The sequence below is a fragment of the Lichenostomus cassidix genome, chromosome W (assembly GCF_008360975.1).
Source record: "Lichenostomus cassidix isolate B80296 chromosome W, HeHo_3.0, whole genome shotgun sequence".
NCBI classification, from domain to species: Eukaryota; Metazoa; Chordata; class Aves; order Passeriformes; family Meliphagidae; genus Lichenostomus; species Lichenostomus cassidix.
In genome coordinates this window covers 56,767-73,734 of record NC_139510.1, presented here as the reverse complement: position 1 = coordinate 73,734, position 16,968 = coordinate 56,767, and the positions used below count along the sequence as shown (strand labels likewise).

The window sequence follows — 16,968 nt, the reverse complement described above, 5'->3', positions numbered from 1 at the left end:
ATTGCTGCAATGGGGAATCCAAGTCCAAGTTTGTGTACTTCCGTGCAGCCTCTTTAAGCCTGTTCAGGAAATCTGTGGGGGTCTCATTTAGACCTTACCTAATTTCGTATATTTTGGCCCAATTAATTGCTTTAGGAATGGCACATTTTAGTCCAATAACTATCTACTTTTGATACTGTTTTAATTTGGCCATTTCCTCTGGCACATTGGGATCCCAACCTGGATCTATCAAAGGAAAAATATTACCAACAGGTCCTTGAATGGTTCCAGCTGCAATTTGAGTTTCTACAGCATTTACAGCAGCCTTGATAACTATCTCCTTTTCTGTACTATCCAGTACTTCATCTAACATTACATTTAGGTCACTCTTATCTGGGTTTTGTGCCTTGATAGCTAATTCAAACCGCATGGCTACTTTCTCTGGATTGTCTCTGTATGTTCCGACTGATTCTTTCAATTGTCAGAGTTCTCTGAGGGAGAAAGGAGTTTTGATATAAACCATCCCTTGATTCCCGACAGCCTGCCTTAGAGGCACTTCCAGGACAGGCTTCCCCTTCCTTGATTCATCTCTCTTAGATCTAGTACGTTTTGCTACTGGACTGGCAGCTCTGATAGCTTCCCGGGCTATTTTCCCCCTTTTCTTCTCAGCAGGTTCGCTGCCTGCAGCTTCAGCTTCGGTTTCCCCTTCCTCTTCCGAGCTATCTACATCTACACTGGATTCGTCTGACTCACGCTTGATCTGGGTTTTTCCCCTCTCAGCTCTAGTGGAGCTGTGGAGAAGGTGCTGCCCGCCGCCCCCCCTTTCCCCAGTCTGCGAGGGGCCAGCGGTAGACGTGCTTGCCTCTCCGTCCCGGCCCGTCCCGGTTCCGCCCTTCCCTCCGCCCCGGTCCCCCCCTTTGCCTCTACCCCTGCCTCCACCCCTGCCTCCACCCCTGCCTCCACCCCTGCCTCCACCCTTGTCTCCACCCCTGTCTCCATCCTCATCCTTGTCATCAGACCGGTCGGGGGATGGTGGCAGTGGGGGAGGAGGCGGCCACACCTCCTCTTTTCCCCGTGCTGTATCAAGTAGGTGAAGGGGGGGGCAGACGGCCGGCCGGAATGGCGGTGGGGGAGGAGGAGGAAGAGGGGGGAGGAGAGGGGGCACCGGCCCCTGTTGCGACTGGCGTGATGCCCCCCTTCGTAAATCTGGTGCCACCAAGTCTGTGTCTGTCATGTCTATCTCTTCATCTTTCATCGGAGGCTGTTTCTGTCTATCTTTTTTCTTTTCTAATTTTTGTAAAGCCATCTCAAAGCAGTTCTCTTTCATTTGCTTATACGCTTCTTCTCAATTTAGAAATATAGAAAACAATTCTGCATATTTTAACTCCTTAAACCTGCCCTGAACTCGGAGTTCTACGAGTAACTTTGTAATAAGTTCATTATCTAAACTGCCCAACCGAGGCCATTTACTCTCCCCTTCCAGTTTTAACACAGGCCACACCCACAGCGAGAGTCTGGTTAATTCACCGGAATGTAAATCAACACTTCGTACTGTCAGCAGATTCCAGTTTTTCAAAATCAAACCTAGCGGGGACTCCTGCGGGATGTTTGGGTTGATAGATAACACACCACCAATATCTTACTTATAAACAGAAAGAAACAGTAAGAAAAGGTTCCTAACCTATAGATTAGCACAGAACCAGCAGAGCAAAGAAAGCAAGCCTGAAAACTACGCGTGTTCAGCTTAGAAACCCTGGCGGGATTCGAACTTCGGCAGTCGAACCCACACCCCAACCTGTGGGCTGCAGCCCCCTCTGAGCCACAGCCCCACCATGAGCCCTATGCGGCTCCCTGTGAGTATTAGCAAAGGACGTCCCCTTCTCCTCACAATCCCCCCACCCTGTGGGAGCAGAGTGGTTAAAAAACCCCCTTTTATGGCCCCCCTGGCCACGCTCCCACCCTTGGAGATCTCCCCAGATGCTAGCTAGCTATAAAACCATAAAACAACCCCTTTGATCTTACCTCTCCAGCTGTGTTTCTGGTCTTCGGAAAACTCCTGGATTTCGATCCTGAATTGCCTCTTTCCTCCCCTAGTGCCGGCAAGTGGGGGGCATACAGCAGGGTGTTTCTCGGTCCAAAATCAGAACCCGGGGTTCCTTCTCCTCCTGCCTGGCTCGCTAGAACTGATGCCTTAAATCGCTAGTAAAAAATTTTAGACGCAGACACACAGTATGGGATAGGGGTATTACCTTGGTTTAATAGGATCTCAGATGCACACCGATGAACCAGCTAGCCCCCGACGATATCCCCCATATACAATTTATGGACAGCCTAGATTAGCATACCTATCTAAAAGTCTCCAATGAGAAGTCTAACAAATTAAGTAATTGCCCCCTTATTAAAATTGCCCCCCCCCCCCAAAGATTACTACTTAGTTTACAAAAAACATGTCTCAGTGATGGGGCTCTGTTCAAGGTTGGTGCCTCATGCTCTTGAGATTGTGGGGATGTTTCGTCTTCCCCAATGGATTCTGAGCAGGGCAAGGGGTACTGGGGTGATAGACATGTAGGGTTGAGATACAGGGAGTAAAAAGTACAGGAATGGTGAAGGGTAAAAGGTTATATATAAAGGATATATGTAAAGAGAGTATAAAAGTAAAATAAAAGGACAAAAACCCATCAGGCATCAGCTCAACAGCATCGCTTGAGTCTGCTCTTAGTAGCTTTATTTTCCCTTTCAAGGGCCAATACCAAAGGATCCTGAGGTGGCACAAGCCCACAGTCTCTCTGCCATTCGGGGTGGTTGCGGAGAGAGAAAAACATGTCTGCATAAGACACTTCATCCCACTTTCCCTCTCTCCTCGAAAACAACATTAATTGCAGAAGGGTGTTATAATCTAAAGATCAAAAAAGTGGCCATTTTTCGTCACAATCTAATTTATTTAAAGGCCACCACTGATTGCAATATTAAGTAAGGGTATTCTTATTTTCTGTCCCCCCCTGTCCCAGCTATTTCTTTCCAGTGTACTGAAATGCATCCAAGAGGGCTCTTTGCCATTATTTCTTTACTCTGGCCACTTCCCATTCTGCTTAAAATCTTTATTTAAATATTATATTACCCACTCTAGGTCACCTGTATAATGTATGAACCACTCCTTGGATACGGGGATGTCTCTCGGTTAGTATTCCCCTCTGGTTTTCTTTTCTCTCAGTTTAATAGTTATAGCTTAAACTATCATACACAGTATGCAATTACTCAACACACCGTCACAGCAAAGACGAATTACACAATAAACTTTTATGCACACTATCAAAACAATACACGAAATCTAAATACTCATAACTTACTTCCGGGATCTGGGTTTTCCGGGGCGTCACTTCCACCCCTGGTCTGTGCTTACTTCCGGGATCTGGTTACCAGAAACTGAGCACACACACAGCGACCTTAGGAGCTACACACACACACACACACACACACACACACACACACACACACACAGAGTAATGTTCTGTCTACCCTTTCTCCTGCCTCTTATACAGTCATTGGCAGGTCTATCTTGGCTTCCAAACCTGGAATGCAGCAGAACTCTCGGATTCGCCTCGATCCCCCTCGGCAGACCTTTGTAGAATCCTTTCCCTGCTAGCCCTCAGCTAGCTGCTTGCAAGCCTAAACAGGGACCCTCGCTGTGCACGTAGACGTCTCTAGTGCCTTACCGGCCCTCCCTGGCTACGCGTATGCCTTGTAGACTTGTTGATTGATAAACATACTGTTTCTCCCTAGTGCCAGTAGATACTTCTCTGCCCGGGCAGTGGTCAAGCCAGAAGCGGAAGTCTTCCAGGGAAAAAAAGCTCCGGGGCATGCCAAAGAGTCCGTTTCCGGCCAGCGCCGCACCGGACAGAGGTTCTCCTGCTGGCTCGCCAAATGATTTACGGAAAAAGAGGCAAGACTTCACAACCTATATAATTTTAAGTTGTAAAGCTTAATTTTTAATTAATTTAATTAATTAATTAATGTTTATTGCAGCACCGGGCGCATGGGAGGTAGCCCTCCAAAGACGCGCACCGTCAGTCCCGTATAGCTCAGTATATATGTGGTTACATGTTACACATTCATAGAGTTTCTCAATCTGCTTATACATATGCATAACCTATCCCTGCTTCATATTATAATGAGTTCAAAACTCATTTCCCTATCCTTGCGCCTGCGTAGTTCCGTTTGGTGGGGAGCTTCAGGGGTCTTTTCTGAAAAAGGACAGGAGGTCCTCTTCACTGACCTTTTCACCTTCCTGTTTTACGCATGCGTTCTGAGTCTCTGTCCAAAGGCCAAAACAACAAATTTGATTTTTTGCCAGCATGGAGGTTCCACGAGTATCAACTGGGTCACAGTTCTTGTTTGGCAAACACAATGAATGTTAAGCAAGCAATATATATTGTTTGGTTGTTGCGGTTTAGAGGATGTTACAGCAGACTTTACCCTAGAGCTTCTCTACCCAGCCCAGTTCAGCGCCTCAGTGCTCCAAACCCTCTGTCCCAGGGCTGGACACTGCACTGTCACCGGCCGGGGAGCCATAAGGCTAGCTCTGGTTCGTCTGCTTCTACAACCGGCGATGATAAAGGAGGCGAGGAGGGTCTATGCGTTGTGTCCATGGAAGATGTTTATTCGCATGGTGCAGCAGAGGCCAACGACCTCCCCGAGGCAGAGATGCCTCGAGGGCGAAGGCCTCACATGCACAGCCACATGTGGAGCATAGACACACGTGGAGCATAGACAGCAAGATGGCGGAGGGTAAGGGGTTTTATAGGGAAACAGAGAGGGCAGGGACAGCACACAGGCCCAGTGACCTCTGGGTACAGGGGAGGTACAGGGGCGGAGTTAGGAGTACAGGAACCAATAGGGGAAACCCGAGGGAGTGGCCAGGGCCATGTGGAGTAGGGAAGGCAGGACAATAGGTGACAAGTACAGTCGTTAAGAAAGGGGTGTGGGGAACTTGCAGCTATTATCACAATATTTCCCCATTTTTTACTAAATTAAAGAGGGAAAGGCTTTTCCTAAAAACTTTCATAGCAAATTTTTAAACAACAGGAAAATGGTAAAATAACATAATGTAAAGCAATAACAAAATTAGTTTTGCTGTGAGTATGGGGAAAACGATGATGCAGTTGGCTGATTTTGATGTTGGAGTTTAGTACAGGTTGAATTTTCGGACTGCAGTCATGTTTGTAGTCTGTTTTTCTTTTGCTGGGGCTGCTAAGATGAAGGCAGGGTTTGCAGCAGCAACGGGGTTGTCACCGAAGTCTTTCTCAGCTTAGGAGAGGGAGAAAACTTTGGACGCAGCGCAGCTCCACTGGGTGACACACGGCTCTTCCCTGCTGTGGCTCTGCCGGGTCTGGAACAGTTCCACTAGGCCCCAGCACGGCCGGACGGCAGCACAGCTTCAGGGACTGCTCTGGCGCAGCTCCACTAGGCTCCGGGGGCAGTGTCTGCCGCGGGGAGCTAGAGGTGCAGCCCCACCGGCTCCTCCGAGCCTGCCGCGGGCAACTGGAGGTGCGCCTCCACTCCCAGCCAGGCCATAGCTGCTTCTGGCTGAGAGGGAACACCTGAGAGGATGGGAGGAGAGGCTCGCACTGAAGAGAAACAATCAGATGGGGAGGGATCTGCGACCAAATGGAGCGCCCACCGACGCGGGGGGAGGGGCTACAACGGAACACGAGGGATGCAGGGGGTGGAGCTTCGGCAAGCCCGGGCAAATTTCAAGGGGAAGAAGACAACATGGCGTGCCTGACCATGCGGCCGGCGCCATATTGGAAAACACGTGGAGTCAGCTCGGCTGAGGTTTGGGGCACAGGAAAGGAGGTTAGCAGGGATCTCGAGTTAGAGTGATCAGTTCTAACCCGGGAAAGGGACAGGAGAGGCTGAAAAACGTACGATCAGCTGTCTCCTGAGGGACAGAGGGGGAGCACGAGCTGATGGAGGAGGGGGTGCCACCAACACATGGTCGACATCATGTTGGGGGATACATGCAGGGGAAGGTGCTTATTAGGGAGAGAACAAGGTTTTTTCACTGCCAGATAACTAAATAAAACAAAACATAGATTAGTTTACTTTATCTCTCGCGCGCAAAAACTTCCCACACAACAGCTGATTCCCCATTCCTTATAAAATATGTCTAATTTTATAAGAAAAATTTCTCCCAAAATGGGGGCACAAAACTTAGGTCTCTCCTTGTTAGAAGTGGGTTTTTTCTTGTCGAGATTTCACATGGAGCGCGACTCCCTTCACCTCGACAAGACGCCACCTCTAACCCTCCACCCACCCCGAGGCAAAAAGAACAAACTAAAAAGAAAAAAGGGACCCCCGTACCAAGCCGACCAGGCCTTCACCGGCTCCCCTCCCAAGGGGCTTTCCAGAGGGCTTACCACGCACGGAGAATCAAAAAAAATCACTCGGGATGGTCCACCGCCGTTCGGCCGACCTCCTTGAAAAGCGCGACTTTTTTCCAGAGGCTACCGGCCGCCCCTTCGGTCTTCTCGCTGAATGCAAGCTTCTCGTCAGGGAAATGGCTTCCCAAATGCGACTACTCCCCTGCCGCAGTTGCGGCTGCAGGGGGACGCTTTCCAGGGTGGCTTCTGCCCCATGTTGGGCGCCATTTGTTGCGGTTTAGAGGATGTTGCAGCAGACTTTACCCTAGAGCTTCTCTACCCGGCCCAGTTCAGCGCCTCAGTGCTCCAAACCCTCTGTCCCAGGGCTGGACATTGCACTCTCACCGGCCGGGGAGCCATAAGGCTAGCTCTGGTTCGTCTGCTTCCACAACCGGCGGTGATAAAGGAGGCGAGGAGGGTCTATGCGTTGTGTCCATGGAAGATGTTTATTCGCATGGTGCAGCAGAGGCCAACGACCTCCCCGAGGCAGAGATGCCTCGAGGGCGAAGGCCTCACATGCACAGCCACATGTGGAGCATAGACACACGTGGAGCATAGACAGCAAGATGGCGGAGGGTAAGGGGTTTTATATGGAAACAGAGAGGGCAGGGACAGCACACAGGCCCAGTGACCTCTGGGTACAGGGGAGGTACAGGGGCAGAGTTAGGAGTACAGGAACCAATAGGGGAAACCTGAGGGAGTGGCCAGGGCCACGTGGGGTTAGGGTACAGGAACCAATAGGGAAAACTGGGGGCGTGGCTAGGACTATGTGGAGTAGGGAAGGCAGGACAATAGGTGACAAGTACAGTCGTTAAGAAAGGGGTGTGGGGAACTTGCAGCTATTATCACAATATTTGGTGAGCAGTTTCTGACAAGTTATCTCTTAACTTCTGATTCCTTTGTATCACTATCAAATCCACGTTTATTTTATTTATTTCTTTGGCTCTGGTTAGAGGCTGCTTTTCTTTATGTTTTTTCCTTTTCTTCTTTTGTAAAACTATCTCAAAACAGCCCTTTTTCACTTGTTTTTATGCTTCTTCCCAATTCAGGAATATAGAAAACAATTCCGCATACCTCAACTCAAACTTGCCCTGGGCTCAAAGTTTTACTAGTTATTCTGTGATTAATTCGTTTTCCAAACTACCAAAACGGGGCTACTTCTCTTCCCCTCTCAGTTTTAAAACAGGCCACACCCACGATGATAGTCGCATCAGTTCTCCTGTGTTAAGGGGGGGTTCTCTTTCCTGTTAGAATCTGCCAGTGTTTTAAGATCAGGCTCAACAGGGAATCCCGCGGGATTTTTGAATGTGAGGAAGACACACCACCCATGTTTTGTTAGTAAATGGAAAAGAAACAGCCATAAAGAAAACTCTTAGTTCAGATTCTGGCATGAGAATCGAACCTGCGATTCCCACGCCACAGCAGAGTAAAGAAAGCAAAAGAACGAAAGAGCATGTGCGCAAAGCCATGCCCTGGCTTGGTCCGATCTACTGACCTCCAGCAGTTTAACCTACACCCCTAACCTTTGAGCCACCAGCTACCCTGAACTCTCTGTGAGAGCGTGACTCTCTGTGAGTTGGTAGCGAGAAGCGTCCTTCTCTCCTCACAGCTTCCATGCGGGAGTGGAGCGGGTTGTTAACCCCCCTCTGTTTATGGTCCCCTTTGGCCACACTCCTGCCCTACCCCCTGGAGATCTCCCCTGAATGCTAGCTAGCAATAAAACCGTTTCCCTTTGATCTCACCTCTCCCGCTGTATTTCTGCACTAGGTGCACACTCATCAAAGGTGGAAACACGCCGAGAAGCACACCCTGTGCAACGCATATAGAATTTTGTGGACCTCTAAAATTAGCATATCTACCCCAAATCCTCCAATAAGAAACTTAACAAATGAATTAATTGTCCCCCTATTCTAATTCCCACCCCTCCCATGAGACTACAGCCTAGTTTACAAAAATATGTCCCAGAGAGAAGGCTCCGTCCAAGGTTGGAGCCTCTAGTTCTGAGATAGTATGAATGTTTGGTCTTTCTACTTTGCAAGACCCCAAACTAAGCTAAATATCAGACTACAAGCATTATAAACATGTGGGGCTAAAGTAGAAGCAGTGTGTATAGAGGGTATAAGGGAAGAGAAAGGGTATAAAAATATATAAAAAGGGTATAATTGTGTCAGCCCTGACCCACTTGCAGAGCAGACCTTGGACCACATGCCCAGCTTCCCAAGGACAGCCAGCTCTACGACTGGGGCAACAGGAGGGCTCTGTGATCCCTGCACATTCTGGCCACCCCCATGGGAAGGGACATGTGCAGGGCCTACAAGAGTCAGCAGGAATCCAGCAGAGTGTCACAGGAGTGGCTGTCACAGATGAAGCAAAGGCAGGTGCTGCCTCCTCTCCAAGAGACACCACAGTGGCAATGTCCCACATTGATCCAAACCCTGCCCAACCAGTTCTCACTGCTGCTCTGCCCTCAGCTCAGGCAGAGCTTCCAGAATGTTGCAGATCTCAGCCTGCCAAGATGCACAAACCAGCAGCTGGGCTGTGTGGAGGGAGCTATGTGCTGGGACATGCAGTCCCTGCCAGGGTCCCACAGCTCACTTACAGAAAAACCTGCATTATATGAATTGCTGCTATGAAATAAGGCAGCAGCAAGGCTTTACAAGATAACCTATTCCTCCAGGTTCTCAACTCCTTTCTGAAACCGAGCACAGCCAAAAGCAGCTCTAGTACTGTCACACTGAGAGTCTTCTCTGGTTTCACCGGCCAGAGCTTGTTCACCTGTGTATGTTATCAAGTTTGCCAAGACTCTCCTTTGCATCAGGGTTCAATCCTGCTAACAATCTCGATGAAGATCCAACTGTAGAAGTGGCAGCTGCCCAGCCTGCTCGGGCTGCTGGTGATGCCAGATGATTTTTGCCTTTTATTCTTTTATATATTTGTAGCCTTCCCAGTACTTTTCCCTACCCTTTTCCCCAGCTTAGAAAGACCAAACACATTCCAAAGCTTCAAGCTCTAGGGGGAACAAGGTCCCTATCTGACATCGCGGCGAGAGGGAAACTCACAGCACTCTCAATATGAGATATAAAGTAAGCTCCATTTTATTTCACCAAACGAGAGACTTATATACTGTTACAGAAGTTACTATTCATAGTTACACACACACCTGCAGCTGTTCTCACACATTCAGGGATCCTCCTGTTAACTGCCTTATTCTTTTCTCATAACACTTCTGACTCCCTAATCTTTCTCCTGACATTCTTCCCACAGAACATTCTCAGGTAAACAAGCCACTGTAGCTTGTTGGAATTTTACTGAGGCCTGAGAATGCTGAAGCCCTGCTCAGGTTTATTCAGTTAGCATAAGTTTTGCTGGAAAACTGCGTTTTCCAACACCTATCCTATCTTGGTTTTTCCTGGGAACCAAGGTTGAGAACGTCTTGATGCCTATATAACTTGGGTCAGAGTTACAAGGTGCCTATATAGCTTTAGTTATAAGATATCAACATAACCTGAATTATAACTTTTCTAGATCAATATAACCTGAATCATAGCTTTTATACCTATATAACCTGAATCATAACTTTTTATACTAATATAACTTCAATTATAACTTTCTATAAAATGTAATGGCTATTATATAGTTAACTAGTTGCTAAATGTTGAATAGACAAAAGCCTCACCAGGTGGATAGCTTCAAAGGTGGACAAGTATGGTACTAATGAGAAACTGGCAAATATAAAGCCAGTTAGCCACAGAATACAGAATTTAAACCAGTTAGAACCAGAAAGACCAAGGAATACCATAACTGTGCATGCTCTGAAGACGAAGGTGAAAAGTTCAAATGCAAAGAAGACTCTGGAAGCCTTCATCAGGGAGACCCCCACGACCACTGAACTGGGGAAGCGCAAGCTCGGTGCAAAAGTACTATTTATAACCATGAGATCATGTTATGTAAATTAGTTCCGGGGCATATATGATGATGTTATAGTGACATAGTAACACTAAGTAAAATTTACTGTATAAATAAACCACAGCACTTGACAAAGGTGGGTGAGTTAGGTGGAGAGATCCCCCTCACCTCCAGTGCTGCAATAAACAAATACCCGCTCTATAGACACTGGTCTATGGGGTTTTATTTCAAGCCTATCTTTTGGGGCATCAGTCTTCAAGACATATTTTCATAAACAAGTACAGCTAGTACCAAGGGTGGGGGGCTTCAGAGGAGGAGTTTGACCTGGGGGGAATTGCATGACCACTTGTCCTCCTAATTGGTGTTTTTTACCAATTATGCTAATTTCCTAAAACATATAAAACTGTATTTACCCCCGTGGGGGTGGACTTTTGTGGATATTCTTCCATAACTGGCCCTGGAGCTCCAATAAAGATCCACTTTTATATTACTTCCTACATTAAAATTATCTTGAGTTTCATTTCTAGGCTGAAAAAGGCAACAGTTATTCTGGAACACCCAGATGGGACAAAGGGACCTAGTAGCCTGCCTGTGGACCAGACTTGAAAAATATTGCAAAGAATTCTTTCCTGCCGGCAACCCTAAGAATTCCTCTGCTACGGCCTGAGGGCCAAGGAAGCCATGGTTCCAAGACCCTGCAGGAGGCAATATAAAGGTAGCTCTTTTCGTTGTGTAGTGTGTAGTGTGTCTCGTGTATTGTGTGTCTGTTGTGTATTGTGTCTGTGTAAGGTCGGTAATTGCTAGCAGTCCCAAAAAAACCCGGCGTGGTCAGATGGGGGAAATTGCTTTTGGAGTAGTTTCTCAAAGTTTTTTCCTTCGCCGCTTTTCCAACCCGCCCCAGCAAGGCTGAGGGGGGGAGGCGGGGTATGTGTGTGCCACCGGCTCATTGGTGAAGGAAAGCAAATTACAATGCGAAAGTTTCTTGCGTGTTTAACACGCACGGGTTTTGAATGGGGGGGTTCGCCTGGGGACGCCTGGGCACGGAGCGGCCGGGGAGGGCCTGGCTCACTCCATGGGGGGGAAGAGGGGGGAAAGGCCCCCGCTTTCTACAGGTTCCACGGAGCGGCCGGGGAAAGCTCAGATTGCGCTACGGCGGGAGATTGTGAGAAATTAAGCTCACTATTGTAAAATTTTAAGCACTTATTAACAAAAAGACAATAGGGGACAAAACGAAAAACTCGTTCCACCAAGTAGAGGGAACAGCACTGCGTGCTTAGCCACCGATGGGGGTAGCGAGAGGCACACCTTGCTAGGGGATACAGTTTTTATAACCCCTAACCCCGCCTCCTTAAGGTGCTCCGATTGGCTCGTTGTCTTCAGTCCTCCTTGGCTCGTCATTTCTAGGGTCTTCTGATAGCTTAGCTGCTTGCCCAGCTCTCCCCTTATGCTAATTAACACCCACTTCTCTCCCCTTTCTTAACCGTAACATTTAACAGTTAGTCATAACAAATTAGCAGAGGTAACCATAACATATACACAACCATTAACAAATAACCATAAGAAATACCCCATAACCCTTTACAAAAGCCGACTCCATGACTTCATTTATAACAAAGTGGAGGAACGGCCCCTGCTTCCTACATTCCGTCCGTGGAAAGGGAGGTCTTGGACCTCGGGGGGTTGAAGTGGACCGGTTCAGAAAGGGGCCCAGCTTCTGCTGTGAGCAAGGAAGGGATTTTGTAGCCTTCTATCCGAAGTTTTAGAGCAGGGCGGGCTCCAGAACTGCCGGGCCAGCGCCTGGAAGCCATGCCCCCGGTGACGGAAGGGGGGGGTAACAGCCACTGTAACAGCTGTGGCTGAGGTGGCCCCGGCCGTTGCCCTGGTAACGGCCGGGAGAAGCGGCAGAGAGGCGGCGGTGCCGGGCCCCGGTAAAGGGCCGGGACCGCCATGGCAGCTCGCGTCTGGGCAGCCGGGGGGCCCGCCACCACTGCGCGGCCATGGCCCGGCCAGCCCGCCGCCCCTGGGCCCGGGAGGGCCGGTCTGCCTGCTCGCTCTGGCCCAGGGCGGGCTGGGGGTGCGGGACTCGAGGGCGGCGACGTCATTGCCCTGGGCAGTGCCGCTTCTGCTGCTGCGGTGTGCGGGGGCAGAGGCGGGGTTGAGCTGCTCGGAAAAGCTGATGTCACCCCTGCGGGCGGGAACACAGCTTCTACGGACGGTTCGATCACGGTTTCCATAGTAACGAGTTTTGTTTAGGAGCGACACGGAAACGAAAGCGGCTGTGAGCAGCGGCAAGGGGCGAACACAGGAGAAACGGTCGTGCCGAGGGTATCCCCGGGTATATGTATCTCCTGCCCTGCTGCGTGGGTCTGCTGGAGTGGGGCTACTCTAGCTGCCCCTTGTTGCAGTACGACGTGTCAGCTGCGAATTCCAGCAGCTGCGGAAGTCTTTTGTTATCAGTAAATGTGGCAGTTTGGGTGGAAGCAATCTGAGGGTTGCAGCCATCGAGATCTCTAGATATCAGTTAATGTGGGACAATTAAGAGAAATTAACCTGAATAGCCCCTGGCAGGGGCAGGAGACTGATACTGAGGCAAAACTATGTTTACCTTGTGATGGGTGATTAGCAGGGGTGATTGGGAATGATGAAGGTGATCAGTAACCCATTAAGACCAAGCTCTTGTAACGGCTAAAGTTATACTTTGTAACTGTATAAAAACGATGCCTTCTGTACAATAAATCGGACTTTGCATGAACCAGGCTGAGTACCCAAATACATCGCCGACAGCCCCTCTCTTCTTTGCTACCCAAAAAGGAAACATCAAAGGAAAAGGAGCCCTTTCCCAAGCTCCTTTAAAACAGGTTGTAAGCAAAGAAAGTCCTGTTTCAATAAACACCTTAGAAAAGAAACTGAGTCAAGGTACTGTAAGACCTATTAGTGCCACAGGGGTAAGAGATATAAGACCTTTCTTCCAACCTTTGAAATATGGATTCGGGAAACACTGGATGATTCATCAGTTTCTCTATTTGCCAAATTCTCCTAAGAAAGATCTATTGGAATTTTGCAAAAGGAGGAATATAACAGATAGTTTAGGATGGTTTACTGAATTAAATTCCAAAAATACCTTCTCCTGCATCCCTGTGAATAAGAAAGGCCAAGGACTCTTTGCTGTTCAGTGGAAGAATCCTAAAACAGGGAAAAGGGGCCAGCTCATTGAGACAGTCTTATCTGAGAGTATAAAGAACAGCCCAACAATATCCAGAAATCAGCTGGCAAAGGAACTGGAGAACTGGAGAAGGCAGCAGCTAAGAATTGCTGCATCCAACTGTCACCGAATCTGCGGGAAAAAGAAAAACCCTCTAACACTGTATTTGAAGTGATAGAGAATCAGGCATTACTTTATTTGCTGGCCAGGATGTGCCTAGGAAAGTATTCCAAGAACACATGCCTTCAGAGAATTTTCCCCCGAATTTTATACAGTCAAAACCCCATAGAGATACATTGTTTTAAAGTTCATTGGACCAGAGTTGAGTCCCTGGGAACCACCCCTCCTTGGGATTCCCCGATAACCGCCCCTCCCTGGGGTTTCAGGATGACTGCCTCCCCCTGAGGCATCATGAGGACTGTCTCTTTGGCCTCTTATAGCTGCTATGAGTTTAGCATCTCTAATGTCTTCTCTGTTGCTGTAAACTTTCCAGGCTATATCCAGTAATTTGTTTATATTTCTAGAATCTTCCCCCTCCAATTTTTGAAGTTTTACTCTAATGTCTGGAGCAGATTGCCCCACAAATATTGTTGTTAACAGCAATGCATCACATTCTCTTTCAGGATCCAGATTAGTATATTTCCTGGCCACATCTAAAAGTCGCTGATAAAAGTCAGAAGGGGGTTCATCTTTTCCTTGGACTATTTGATACAGCTTTGATATATTTATAGCTTTTGGGATACCATGTCTTATGCCAAATGTAATCAACCTCTGATACCGAGTCAATAGCTCCCTGTGCCCTGGGTTATTGGGGTCCCACCGCGGATCTGTCAGTGGGAAATGCTGATTGTGAAAAACACGCTTCACTCTCCTGTTGAAATTTAAAAGTTTAATAAAAGACAATAGGGGACACCAAACAATAAAGCAAAGAAACGGTGCTGGGTGCTTGGCTCTAAGCCAAGAAGCACACCTGCCATTGAGGGAGTCGTCTTAAATACTCTTTGTATTGCGTCAGCCTCATGCCTATTCATAAGCATTCATGCATATTCAAACTTTTCTCAAAACTATTTTGCATGTTCCAAGAACTGTTTTGCATGGCTCCTCCTTGGTCCCGCCTTTTTAGAGCATTCGCTTTTTTGGCTGTGGTTTCTTCCAGTCTTGGTTATCGTCTCCCAGTTTGGGCTTGGGTCCGTAGTCCTTGCATCTGGTTATAGGCTGATAGTCAGGTATCAGTGGCAGGTCTTCTTTTTGGGTGTTATCCAGTCAAGCAGGTAGTGTGGTTAGTAAAGAAAAGTCTTTTAAACTACTTTTGTTAGTTTTTTACTACAATATCGAAATCTAGTTCATAACAGAAATTAAAACATTGGTTATATACCTCTATCTTTATGACAAGACTACTTCTGTAAAAAAAGAATAAAACCATACACACAATGAATATCTACGAAAAGCCAACACTATATTAATATATATATTTATCACACTGATCTAAGGTTCCTGGCTGAGCATTCTGAGCATGGAGTCTCTCTACTTCTTCTCTTGCTTTTGCCAACACCATAACTTTCTCTCCCTGGGTTAGCAAAGAATCCAATACCACTTGAATGTCTAACCAGTCTGGGTCCTGCGTTCTAATAATAGTCTCGAAAATCTTAGTCACTTTCTCAGGATCTTCCCTGTATGATCCTGCAAGCTCTTTCCAGGATTTTAAATCTGCTACTGAAAACGGCACTTTAACAGTAACCGGTCCTTCTGCCCCGGCAGCTTGCCGGAGTGGAGCTTGAATTACCCCCCTTTCCCCATTCCTGTCTCTTATTCCATTTCGGGTTCTACTTGCCACCGGACTCAACATCCCTTCACCTTCAGCATGCCCACTCGTTCCCTCTTCATCCCGTGCTGCGGGAGGCTCCCCAGCGGCTGCCCCCCTTTCCCTTCTTTGAGGGGAAACTAAAAATTCAATCTCTTCCTCTACAGAATCATGCTTCTGACACTTCTTCCCACCACAACATTCTACACAACTATATTCCAGAGATTCACTTTTATTGTCCTTCTTTAAAGCCAGTATCACAGACTGCTTTGTTTCCCTAGGTAACAAACCACATTTCTTCTGTAAATCTAAGTCATTTTTCAACTCACAGAACAAATCTATGTAAGGTATTTCATTCCACTTTTCCTTTTTCCAGCAATATAGCATTAACTGCAGGATTGTTTCAGAATCTAAACACCCGTTACAAAGCTATTCTTCCTGATCTAATAGATAACTGGGCCACCAGCGGTTACAGTATTCTATTAACTGTTTACAGGTTAAAGAGGGGCCTTTAAACTTTTTCCAATTTTGCAAAATACAACCCCGGGGTGAACTCCTGGGTATACCTCCTTCCCGAGTAGGTGACGATAACTTTGAACCCATATCGAATTGTGTAGCTACCAAAAATGCCAGTTACACACACACAGGTGTCGCAGAGGTATACTTATTAGCACACACAGAGAACAGTACACACAACGATTCCACAATCACTCAGAATGTTTCAACACTCAGCAAGTTATTTATATTTCACAGGCATCCCCGCGTGGGTTTTTATACCGGTAAAACACACAAGTTAACAGGTAATTTGCACACACACAGTACACTCACACACATTCAAAAATTCAAAAGCACCGGAGCAAACTCTGTTAAAAAAAAACCCTTCTCACTGTAACCTAGGCAGGAGACTTGAACTCCAAGATACTCTGTAATTGCGTTTTAACTAGGTATCGGGACTCAAACCCGAAACCGCGCGGCGGCTGGACACCGAGACTCTAACTCGGAACCGACACAATCCGAGACTCCAATTTGGAACCAAAGCAACTGAGACTCAAACTCACACACCGGGCTCCGAGACTCAAACTTGGAACTGAGACAACCCAGACTCGAACTGGGAACAAACGCGACCGAGACTCGAACTCAGAAACACAGGAAGATGACACCAAGACTTGAACTCGTAACCAAGGCAACCGAGACTTGAACTCGGAAACACAGGGGTTTGGCACCTAGACTCAAACTAGGAAACCGGGACAACATGCATGCATCACTAATGATTTTTCCAGTATCTAATTAAACCGTCACCCTTGTATTTTACCCCAAAGTAATGCCTTAAACAAAAACATGGGATCTTGTGTTGAACTCACCGGATTCCGGGGACCGAGAGGTCTCTCCGGATGAAATCCCCGTGCGCGCTGGGGAGACATTCACGTTCCCGGAGTCCGTGGAGTGATCAACAGCCTCGTCCCGGCGGAGTCGCCAAAAATTGTCACCGAATCTGCGGGAAAAAGAAAAAACCCTCTAACACTGTATTTGAAGTGATAGAGAATCAGGCATTACTTTATTTGCTGGCCAGGATGTGCCTAGGAAAGTATTCCAAGAACACATACCTTCAGGGAATTTTCTCCCGAATTTTATACAGTCAAAGCCCCATAGAGATACATTGT

General features: G+C 47.5%; 1 long non-coding RNA gene across 1 annotated transcript; it reads right to left on the bottom strand.

The window, feature by feature from the left end:
- Window positions 1-3,265: 3,265 nt before the first annotated feature.
- LOC146425269 (uncharacterized) lies at window positions 3,266-3,834 on the bottom strand. Its single transcript, XR_014846563.1, has 3 exons — window positions 3,747-3,834; window positions 3,459-3,548; window positions 3,266-3,402 (listed from the first exon to the last, which is right to left on the bottom strand). It is a non-coding gene; the product is annotated as an uncharacterized LOC146425269 (long non-coding RNA).
- Window positions 3,835-16,968: the final 13,134 nt, after the last annotated feature.